Consider the following 11,076-nt stretch of genomic DNA (forward strand, 5'->3'; position numbering starts at 1 on the left):
ACTAGAGGCAGGAATGGACTTTTCTATGCTTCTATGATGGAATAAGATCAAGAAATGAAGGGCGAAAGCTTGCCAGAGGAGCAGACCGAGAAATAAAGAAAGCAGTTTTTTTAGCAGAAGTCAAGCGCAGCCGCCCTCTACCTTGGCGCGCCCGCGCTACTGGAACAGAAGGCTAGCACGCCCGCGCTCAGTCCTGGAGCGCCCGCGCTAGGTCGTATAGACATAAATACTGTTTTTATTCAGATTGGAAGTTTCGTGCGGTCAGAGTAATCTAGAAGTATAAATACCATAAGATATCAATCAAAAGGACGGAATAGAAGAAAGAAAAACAAGTGGAGAGCACAAGATGACTAAGAAGAAGAAGATCTAGTTCTACATCTTATTATTGCATTCTTCTAATTAGGTGATACTTTGGATGCTCATTTCGGATTTTTTTCTAAACCTTAATACTTTAATATTCTCTTGTAGTATTCAGAATCTTTTTACTATCATGTTTTCATCGGAACTCATGATGACGAGCCATTTGATTATAAACTAACCGTTATCATGGGATTCTAACGGATTTATTTATGGAGTTTAGTAATTGATTGCCTTAAAGTTTGTAGTGGGTCATAAATTATCGATTTCCTCGTATGGTTGTGCTTAATCTTCTTCGATGCGTAGCTAACATCTAAGTTGTGTTGTTAATCTCTATTGAATGCGAAAGTGGATATATGGGTTTAGAACTTGCCATGCTATCATAGGTTTTTGGATGTTTTAACATGCATGATTCATAGTGTAATTTTAACCATCTTACCCTGCCCTATGTGATCTCAATGGATAACTTGCTCTTAAACCGTTATGTTTTCAAATCTTATAGATATATAGGGTCTAAACATAATTGGTGTCTGCCAGCCTCTATCTAATTTATGGATGCAGAGTGGTAGGGATATGTATATTGAAAGATAGCGTGTACTAATTTCGTGTTGTCTGATTATTATCATAACCGTCACATACTATCATGAAAGGCATAAACTCTGAATGAAGTATTTAATGAAGTTGAAATCCCATATTTAATTTCATATAAGTAACTTGATTTTAATCTCTTAGTTAATTCATTCTAGCATAATTACTTTTAGATAATCAAACTCAATTTGATACTTGTCTAGCAGTGAATAATAATCATACATTGTTGCATAATTGCACAATCTGAATTAAACCAATCTCTGTTGGAAGGAACAAAACTTAATCTTATACTACTTGTGACCGCGTATACTTGCGTGTTTTTGTGCGAACAAGTTTTTGGCGTTGCTGGCTGGGATCGGTGTTAAATTTAGTTTATGTGCTTGTCATCAGTGGTCGTTAAAGTTCATTGTCTCGGATTATTTCTCTTACCAATTTTACTTTACTTGTGTGTTTTAGGTATTCGAGCGAGCGTGTATGCGAAAACATTCTCAATCTCATAAGGACACACTAGAAGAAGTAGAAACGGAAGTGATCATTATAATGGGGGAACCAGCAGTAGAAACGAAAGCATTGAAAGATTATTCTCCACCGAAAATCAGTGACATTCAGTCTAGCATTGTCAGACCAGCCATTGTAGCTAATACCTTTGAAATCAAGCCTGGCATGATTCAAATGGTACAGAATTCAGTCCAGTTTGGGGGGGCTCCAATGGAAGATCCCAATATGCATATTAGGGATTTCATCGAGATTTGCGACACCTTCAAGTTCAACGGTGTTTTGGAAGATGCTGTGAAACTGAGACTTTTCCCATTTTCTCTGAGGGATAAAGCTAAATGTTGGTTTCACTTTCTACCAGCAGATTCTATTGCGACATGGGAGGATCTTGCTCATAAATTTCTTACTAAATTATTCCCTATGGCAAAAACAGCTACAATCAGGAATGCTCTTACTCAATTTACACAGCAATCGGGAGAATCTTTATGTGAAGCTTGGGAGCGCTACAAGGAGATGCTTAGGAAGTGTCATCATCATGGAATTCCTGATTGGATGGTAATCAATTGCTTCTATTATGGGTTGGGAGCACAGTCGAGACCCATGCTAGATGCAGCATCAGGTGGAGCCTTATGGGCTAAGAGCTATGAGGAAGCTTATGAGCTAATTGAAATGATTGCTACTAATGAATATCAGAACCAAACTCAGAGACTACCACAAGGCAAGGTAGCAGGAATTCTGAAGGTGAATACAACTACGGCTATAGCGGCTCAGCTAAAAGCGTTGACTATGAAAGTGAATTCTCTGCCTAACTATGGAGTTCATCAGATAGCAAGTATTTGTGAGCTTTGTGCAGGTGCACATGTGATGGATCAATGTGCTATATCTAGTGAGTCAACACAGTTTGTGAGTAATTTTCAGAGACCACAACAACCAGGACCTACCGCTTATCATCTTAATAACCGAATGTTGGGTTTCGAGCACATAAACGCAATGGAAACAGTAATTAAAAACGTAAAAAATCAGAACTTCGAAACACACCGCAGGATCCATGTGAAAAACATATATTAAATCATAGATCATATTGTTTACCTTAGAAGCTTTACCAATTGGTTGACTAATGGATATCCAAAACTTGTTCAATCACCACGCGTCCCACTCTCGCGATCTACGCTCTATCGGTATCCACACAAATGCTTGAACTCAAGGATTGAATGTGTACTAGCACAAACTCGTTTCTTCATGCTCTATCCATCTTCTCTCTTGGTGGCTAGGGTTTTAGTAAAAGTGTAACACCCCCAAATCCGGGGTCGGGGATCCGGGTTGTCACGAGTTCCATTTCCCTTAATAACACCCAATCTTAATAAACAATCAACTACTCCGTACTGTGACCCCACAATAAACACACACACAACAAGTTATAGTCTCAGAGATGAATATCCAAAAATAACACGGGTCATTTTATTCCACAATTATATGCCATTACACCTTAAAAGGGTTTCTGAATAAATTTACATTTCTTTGCCATTATTACAATTCATAAAGATACATAAGTCTGGTACATCAAAAGTTGAAAGCCTAGCCTATTGGTAGTTCCTACCTCAGCTACAGCGACATCAACGCCTATAGGAAATTGCAAAACGTTTCCTATCCGCTCGTGAATTGGGAGCTTGGTCCTGTTCATCTTGTCTATCTGATGTTGTGTGATGAAAGAAGAAAGCAAGGGTGAGCAACAAGCCCACCGAAATAGTATGTATAATAATTTATAATATATGAGCATTCTCATAGTACTCAAGAAAGTCTTGGTTAAGAAGAAATGAACCAAGTTGATATCTTAACGCGACCAAGTCACAAAATATTCAGTATATACATAAATATATACTTTTCACAATCTTTGAAATCCTCTGACATGTATAATATACACATAGTTCCAGTTTATAACTATATAAAAATATCGTTGCAAGGTGATCTCATATATCTAACCTTGTCTCAACATTTTTCTGAAAATCTTTGACATGCATAAGATAATCATTTACTAGATATAAGTTCAAAAGATTAAGTTACAAGATACTCCAATATACTTATATCTTTTCCGAATACTACTTGAACTACCACCATTCAAGTTATAATTAGTTTCAAAAGTTCATCACACTGATGAGATTACAAGATAAGACTTGAATAGATTCAATCTTTGAAATATCATTTGAAAGAAATGAAGTTACGAGATACTTCATTAAGTCCCGATATATATATACACCTATATATATATATACATTTCATACACTCCTTGAAAACCTCTGTTATGAAAATTATAAACAGAGTTGCAATATCCAATGAATTTTGGAAAGGAGAAAACCTTGGCATAAACCTGACATCTTGCTGATCAGGCAAAGATACCAATAAGTAACCTTTTCTACTAGTAGATGGACGAATTCCCCACTGGTCATCACCCTGGCCGTAATAGACCTTATGCTGGACTGCCACTCAGCCACTTACGCATTTGATGGACTCCCACTGAGCCAATTACACTTTCATGGACGCCCACTGAGCCCATGTTGCTTATGCCGACTCAAATAGATGAACTTACTTCCCGAACGATGGGCAAGTAATCAAGATTTTTTCTCAAAATAGCAACCTCGTTGCGAATGTAAACTACACCACTAAGCCGGATCCCTCAGGTTTTGAGCGAGTATTTAAATTCCCTTCGAAAGAAAGATCTTAAATATCAAAATAAGTTTTGGGATCCGCTCTAACTTTTAAAAATCATTTTGAAGACTCCAAAACATTTTTAAGAATGTTTGGAGTAATACTGATTTAATAAAATAAATTAGTCCTGATATATTAGAAAATATCTGAATATTATTATTAAATAATATTCCCATAAAGGATAATCTTTATAAAAATAATTGAAGTAAAAGTTTTAAAAAACTCATACTTGAAATGAATAACGAATAACCAAAGATATACTTATACGAAAGTAAGATCTTTATATGAATAATCGAAAATAAGTTTGATTATCGAAATACTATTCTTTAATAAAATGAAGAATATTATTTAATAAATAAGCGGAGTCATAAGCCCTTAAATGAATATTCAAAATAATATTCCATAAATAAAATAAATGGAGTCATAAGTCCTCGTATGAATATTCAACTAATAATATTCATTGAATAAAATAAAGTTATCGAATAAACCTTATTCGATTAATAGTTTTGAAAACTATATCCATATATATATATGAAAATATATATATATATATATATATAATACTCGGGAACATCGACTCCCGGTTTAGAAAAATGTTCACCTTTGTGTCCCCTATACTAAGGGTATACGCAACCACTGCTTATCTCTAGCATAGGTATTATGCAACTTATAAGCATTTGAATCAACAATTAGATATCAAGATTACGAAACAGACATGCATATATACCATATCAGCATGCTCCAATATATCGCAAAATTTGCTAATAACAATCATGCACTTATCACAAGATAATGCATATACATATATTTACATCACAACAACAGTATAACGGGTAGAAAACTTGCCTGAGTGCTCGGGGGTAGACTTAAGCTTAGAGTGGGTCCGGTAACCTATGAACAACAAAATAAGCCGGAATTAAACTACGGTCGCTTAAGAAACTAGACTTTAACCAATTGAACCCCAACGTTAGCTTATGGTCATTTCTACGCTTAACAAATCACATAAGTCGTTCGAGTAGCCTCGGCTCCACTATTTTTAGTAAATTAACCATTACGAATTTTAAGGCGACGCTTTCGCGAATGCCCTACCAACTTCCTAGTCCCCTTTAAATAATTGTTTCATACTCCAATTAGTCATTTAAGGGCCTTAACCAAGGTTTCAAAGTAAGGTGAGGGGTAATGATTCGTTCGCGAAACGCCGTTACTTAAAACGGTCGTTTCTCCTAAACTGTACATCGGATTCAAGCGAACCACATATCAAAACGAAGCTCGTAACATGAACTATCTAAACATGGCAAAGGTTAGAATCTTTCAGTGAGTTCACGGGTCCTAAAGTTAAGAACAGAACAGTTAAGGAAAATCGGGCATTATGACGTTTATGTTTACGCGATTTCCAATTTAATTAACACTCTAAATTATCATCAATTCACTCACAACGACCAATACAACAATATTGAACCATCATACTACAAACTCAGTCCCCAACTCCAAGTTTTACCAATTTATCCAACCAGTCAAAGACCCAATATTTAAAACCAATACAAATCCACCAAAACTACTTATAATCAAAGATCAAATCTTAATACTAACAATGCTTCAATAAAACTTAATGGAATCATAAAATCAAAGATAGGGTTTGAAGTTGATATCTTACTTGGTAGGTGTTAAGTTGCTAGGAAGCCTTAGGGAGCCTTAATCTAACTTCCTACAAGCTTGATCTTTCCAAAGAAATCAAGAAAACAAAGTTAGGTTTTGAAGTTTCTAAAAGTCCTATTTAAAGAACTGTAAAAATGAGGGTCTTACCATACTTATTTGGACGAAACTTGTGAACAATAGTTGTAGTTCATCTCAATACCTTTCCAACGAGCTATAGAACACAACATTTGAGTGAGTATTGAAGGAGATATGGTAGTTTTAAGTTTCTTCTCTGGTTTTGGCCGAGAGCAATGGAAGAAAAAGTGAAGTAAAAATGTTTCTAGTTTGATTAAATGATTTGTGTGGTGTTTAGCTTGGTTACTTCCTTTTGTTGTTAATTAGATTATTACCATGGTAAAAATTGTATGGCTCACAATCAACCAACCAATCCCTCCATTTGTCATGCTTATGTCACCATGCCTATGTCATCTTTCTCATGTCATCCTCTTACACTTGTCTTCTTCTTGTTGGTGTGATGACATCATCATCCACTAACCTCTTTGATTAACCCCTAGTTACTTGGCTAATGACCGCTTATCTGTTATACGGTTCGCTTAACTTTCGTTCTCATTTATCATTTGAGGGATCATACCTGGGATCTTATTACTTAGGTTCCCCTAAACCTTTCTCAATATTTTACATTCCTTTTATGATCCTCTCTAAAAATCCTTGAATTTAAATCTTTTTTATCATGTTACCTTATACTCAATTCTTTCGGTATCTGGTGGATTTTTGGGAAAAAAATCAAAGTGTTCGGATTTGGATTGTGACGATCTTTACATACACTTATATACCATAAAGAGTACTAATAAGACCTCAGAATATCAATAAAAGAACTGTTACATTGTGTGGCATGAAATGTTTTCTTATTCAGTATAATCAGCAAAATCACTATTCATAAGGTTTACAAAAAATCCAAAATTTTTGGGGTTATTACAGTCTCCCCTCCTTAAAAGGATTTCGTCCCGGAATCAGATAGAAAATGAATAGGGATACTTTCTTAGCATTGCACTTTTTAACTCTCAAGTCAATTTTCCCACATTGTGGTTCTGCCAGAAACCCTGACTAGCATGATAACCCTTCTTCTAAGCACTTGTCCATTTTTGATCTATAACCCTTCCTGGTTACTCCATATTGGTTACGTCTGGTTACATGTCTATGCACTCATATGCCCCTATTTGAGTGGCATCCGGATTACACTTCCTTAACATTGATACTTGGAACACGTTATGAACTTGCTAAGGTTCGGGGTAAGGCTAACTCATATGTTAACTTCCCAATATGACTTAATATATCCAAGGGTCCAACAATTCATGGGCTTAGCTTTCCTTTCTTTCCGAACCACATCCATCCTTTCGAAGGGAATACCTATAACAACACTAGGTCCCTTACTTCCTATTCTTTGTCATTTCGTGTCAAATCAATATACTTCTAATATCCATCTTGGGCTACTACCAGCCGTCCTCTGATTAGATCTATTATATCCTTGGTCCTTTGGACTACTTCGGGTCCGAGCATCTTGCGCTCTACAACTTCATCCTAACATAAGGGAGATCGACATTGTCTTTCCTCAAGGATCTCATAAGGCGATACCTCGATACTCACATACGATCGATTATCGTAAGAAAACTCAATCCGCGTTAAGTGATCATTCCAAATTTCTTTCAAGTCTATTGTACATACTCTCATTATCTCATCTAGATCTACAGCTTTTGCTTCTCAATACCCACTATTTTCCAATTTGTAATCGTTACTATCTTCCGTACCAAATTTTATACTGATTACACTTTTGCTCGTTAGCATTCTATAACCTTTTAATAATCGCGTCAACCTTAGTATCACGAACGCGTTAGAACCGGAATACCACCATACTTGGTACCACTTCATCTCTAGATGCCTCCATCTTCAAAAGCTTGGTCCTTCATATAGAAGTAAAAGAATTTATTGAGAGATCACTATGATTATGAACACTTGTTACATTGCATAGTTAGTACAGAAGGTGGCCAGCCTTTAGTACTTGACAAGCAATTAAACAATAGATGGTATCCTACTAGGCTTCTATCACACAGATAGATAGTCATTCGGCAATACCTCCCCTTCTGGAAGGGTTGTTCTTCTCAGCTTATATGAAATGAAAAGGAGAGAAAAGAACAAATTGAAGAGAATTGTATATATATAAAATATACTGCCATAAAATATCTGGCTTGGAATCTACCTCTGAACTATAGAGGTTTGTCATAGGAGAACAAAACATATACGTATATATGTCAACATCAAGTATTATAGCATCATATTTCACGTGTTTGAATATTTACTATTCCGTCCATCATTCTATGGACCCATGCTCTTGCTCGAGCTTATAAATAATCACCTTTGAAACTCCCTCGACATCGAAAATCGAATCTGGGATTTCATTCTAGACGTCATCGTTATTAGAATTCTATGCTTGCATCGTAACCTTCCTCGTATAGTAATACGACTCTCTATTGATAAGATGGAATAAGTATTCAATAGGTAGATAATCGACTTAATTAGCCTATCAATGATAACTTATACACCACCATGACCCGATTAGTGGTACTCACTCTCAACATCCATTCCAATACAACTTTCACAGTTGTAAGTAATCGGCTCATTACTGGCAGAATCATTCCTGCATTACTATGGCCCACCGTTGACCTACTGTAGGCATTCGTTTTCTATGAAGTTTTAATAGCTAACCATACGGAGTCCATTCATATCATATCGAATCCTTCTAAGGAGGTAACATAATCACCATTCATGATTCGTGAAGAACATTCCTGATCCTGACGTACATACATGACATGAAGCAGATAAAATTGCAGAAGAGTTTCAATCAAAGCAACGATAGCAGGCTAATATCATTATTAACCATATTTCTTTACTGGGAGACATGAAGCTCAAAGGTTCATTTAGTCCTTTTGTAACATGCTCCTGGCTCATCTCAAGATAGGACCTTCTAAGATAGAAAGCCCGCTCACGGCAATTACATGAATTAAATCTTTACCAAACTACTATTACGGTTGAGTACCGCACAGTCATCAGAAGGAATGTCAATCTTTCACACCATAATACAACCTTCACGGAATTAACCATTATCACTATATTCCTCCGGCACGAGCGCCGATAATTATCCTCTTACACTTAAAGTGTTGGCCGCCTCTTTGGCCTTTCCTGATAGTAAAATTTCCTTACAATCAATGCCATTTTAATCACCTCCAACTAAATTTTCTACCTCATTTCAATCTATGCTTATGTGGAAATGCTTCTCTTAAGTCCTGGTGAGAAAAAAAATCACCATTTTTCCATAAGTCATTGCCTTAGTCTTTAGATGTGAACATTGCCACGACTGACTCTCGATCATACTTAGGGCGTCTTTTATCCTAGGTCCTTCTTGTTTTCACCAATCTCGACCCTCATTGGATCGATCCATACTTTCTTATGGTTCAACACGTGCCCCACCTGGCATTATTATAATTACGTCATATTTCCTTCATCAAAATTTCTATTCTTGAGAACTTTGAATATTACCTTTCTCCTTGTAAAACCTCTAAGGTTATCCTTAAATCCTTCATCAGGTACACCCTAGGCACAGGGCATATCAAGATACCATTTACTAATACCGGAATCATTGTCTATATACTTCTGAAAAATTTCTCCACTGATCCTTAAAGGTTGTTGTTACCTTAATCCTTTCCAATTCATATTGTCAAAAATCATGATGTCCCTATTAAGGGTGAAATGCCAACCTTTATGCATTCCCCTAGGATTCATTTCAAGTTATCGGGGTTTTATCCTTAATTCCACCTTTAAAAGATACTTACACTTTTCCATGGATAAATCAAGTCATATATACTTGATAGATTACCTTATTCAATCATTCTCACTTCGATAGTCTATACTTAATTTCACAATAGCATCCTTATTCAAACTGAGGTCAATCCATATGGCCTCCAAAAGATAACAATGGTTTTTTTTTCGCTTTGCTTGCCTAATTTGGTAATGACAACAGGGATGTTCTGGAAGATATTGGTCGTGTTCAACGTGAACTTCTTCTTAATAATTCCTTATTTACTTTTGTTGTTTATCTCAACAGTCATCTCAATGTTGGGATATCTTTCATACATGGCGTCTCCCTTCCTAGGTATCAAGCCACCGGTCTTACACTTCACATTCTTGAAGGTCACTTCCTTCATCCATGTAAGTCATATGTCATAGCCTATTTGTATATTCGAGGATTCAACTCAACTCAGATAAGAATGTAATAAGTAAATAGTGGATCGACCGTCAGAGAGATCTCGCAAAGTAATATCTATCAAAGGATTCAGAAACAAGGTTCATCTACAGACTTGAGGAGTTAATTCACTGGAAGAAGTTCAAGAAGTTGATCATGCCTCAGTGATATAAATCAAGATCGTGGATTTAATCAAGTGACAGAGATCTCGTCAGAGTATCATTAATTACAAGGATTTAATCTGAAGAAAATTAGAGTATCAAAGTCAACACATGAAGAAACGTCACGGAAGTTAGTCACTCATGAACCAGACAGTACATCGAGTGTCAACGTTGAAGTGGTGGAATTGATTCATAATTTTCAGTGATTTTCAGAAGATTTGTAGAAGAATGGTTGCTGCTCAAGACTAGAATTAATTCTCTATTAATTAATTAAGTCATCTAATTTAATTAAGAAAATAAATTATATCTGCGAAGAATAATTTATTTATTAATTAAATTAATTGATTAATTAATTCAGAATTAATTTTAGGAATTTTCAGAAGTTTAATTGGATTAAATTCAATCTTAAATCAGCAAGACAATTGAAAATGAACTAGCATGACAATCTGGATTGTCATACCGATTGTCATGCCAGTTCAAAAGATTGTCCTACCGATAGTCATGCCAGTTCAAAAGATTGTCCTACCGATAGTCATGCCAGTTCAAAAGATTGTCCTACCGATAGTCATGCTGGTTCAAACGATTGTCTTGCTAGCTCAAAAGGATAGTCTCACCGATTGTCATACAAGCTTAAAGGATTGTCATTCCAATTCAATTAATTCGGCTGTTGATAAATAGAAGCAGAAGTCATTCAACTCAAATATATCTCAATCATACAGAACACATTCAAGAACAAAGAAAAGAAAGCAGCCGCCTTGAAATATTTTATTTTCTTCTCTGCTTACATCAAGATCAAAATTCTAGTTTGTTAATGTTAAATCC

At 35.8% G+C, this 11,076-nt stretch overlaps 1 non-coding gene across 1 annotated transcript; it reads right to left on the reverse strand.

Annotated features, from left to right (window-relative positions):
* Positions 1-1,875: 1,875 nt before the first annotated feature.
* LOC141682103 (small nucleolar RNA R71) lies at positions 1,876-1,982 on the reverse strand. The gene has a single exon (XR_012559505.1). It is a non-coding gene; the product is annotated as a small nucleolar RNA R71 (small nucleolar RNA).
* Between the last annotated feature and the right edge of the window lie 9,094 nt (positions 1,983-11,076).

This window comes from Apium graveolens, chromosome 8, assembly GCF_009905375.1.
Source record: "Apium graveolens cultivar Ventura chromosome 8, ASM990537v1, whole genome shotgun sequence".
Lineage (NCBI taxonomy): Eukaryota > Viridiplantae > Streptophyta > Magnoliopsida > Apiales > Apiaceae > Apium > Apium graveolens.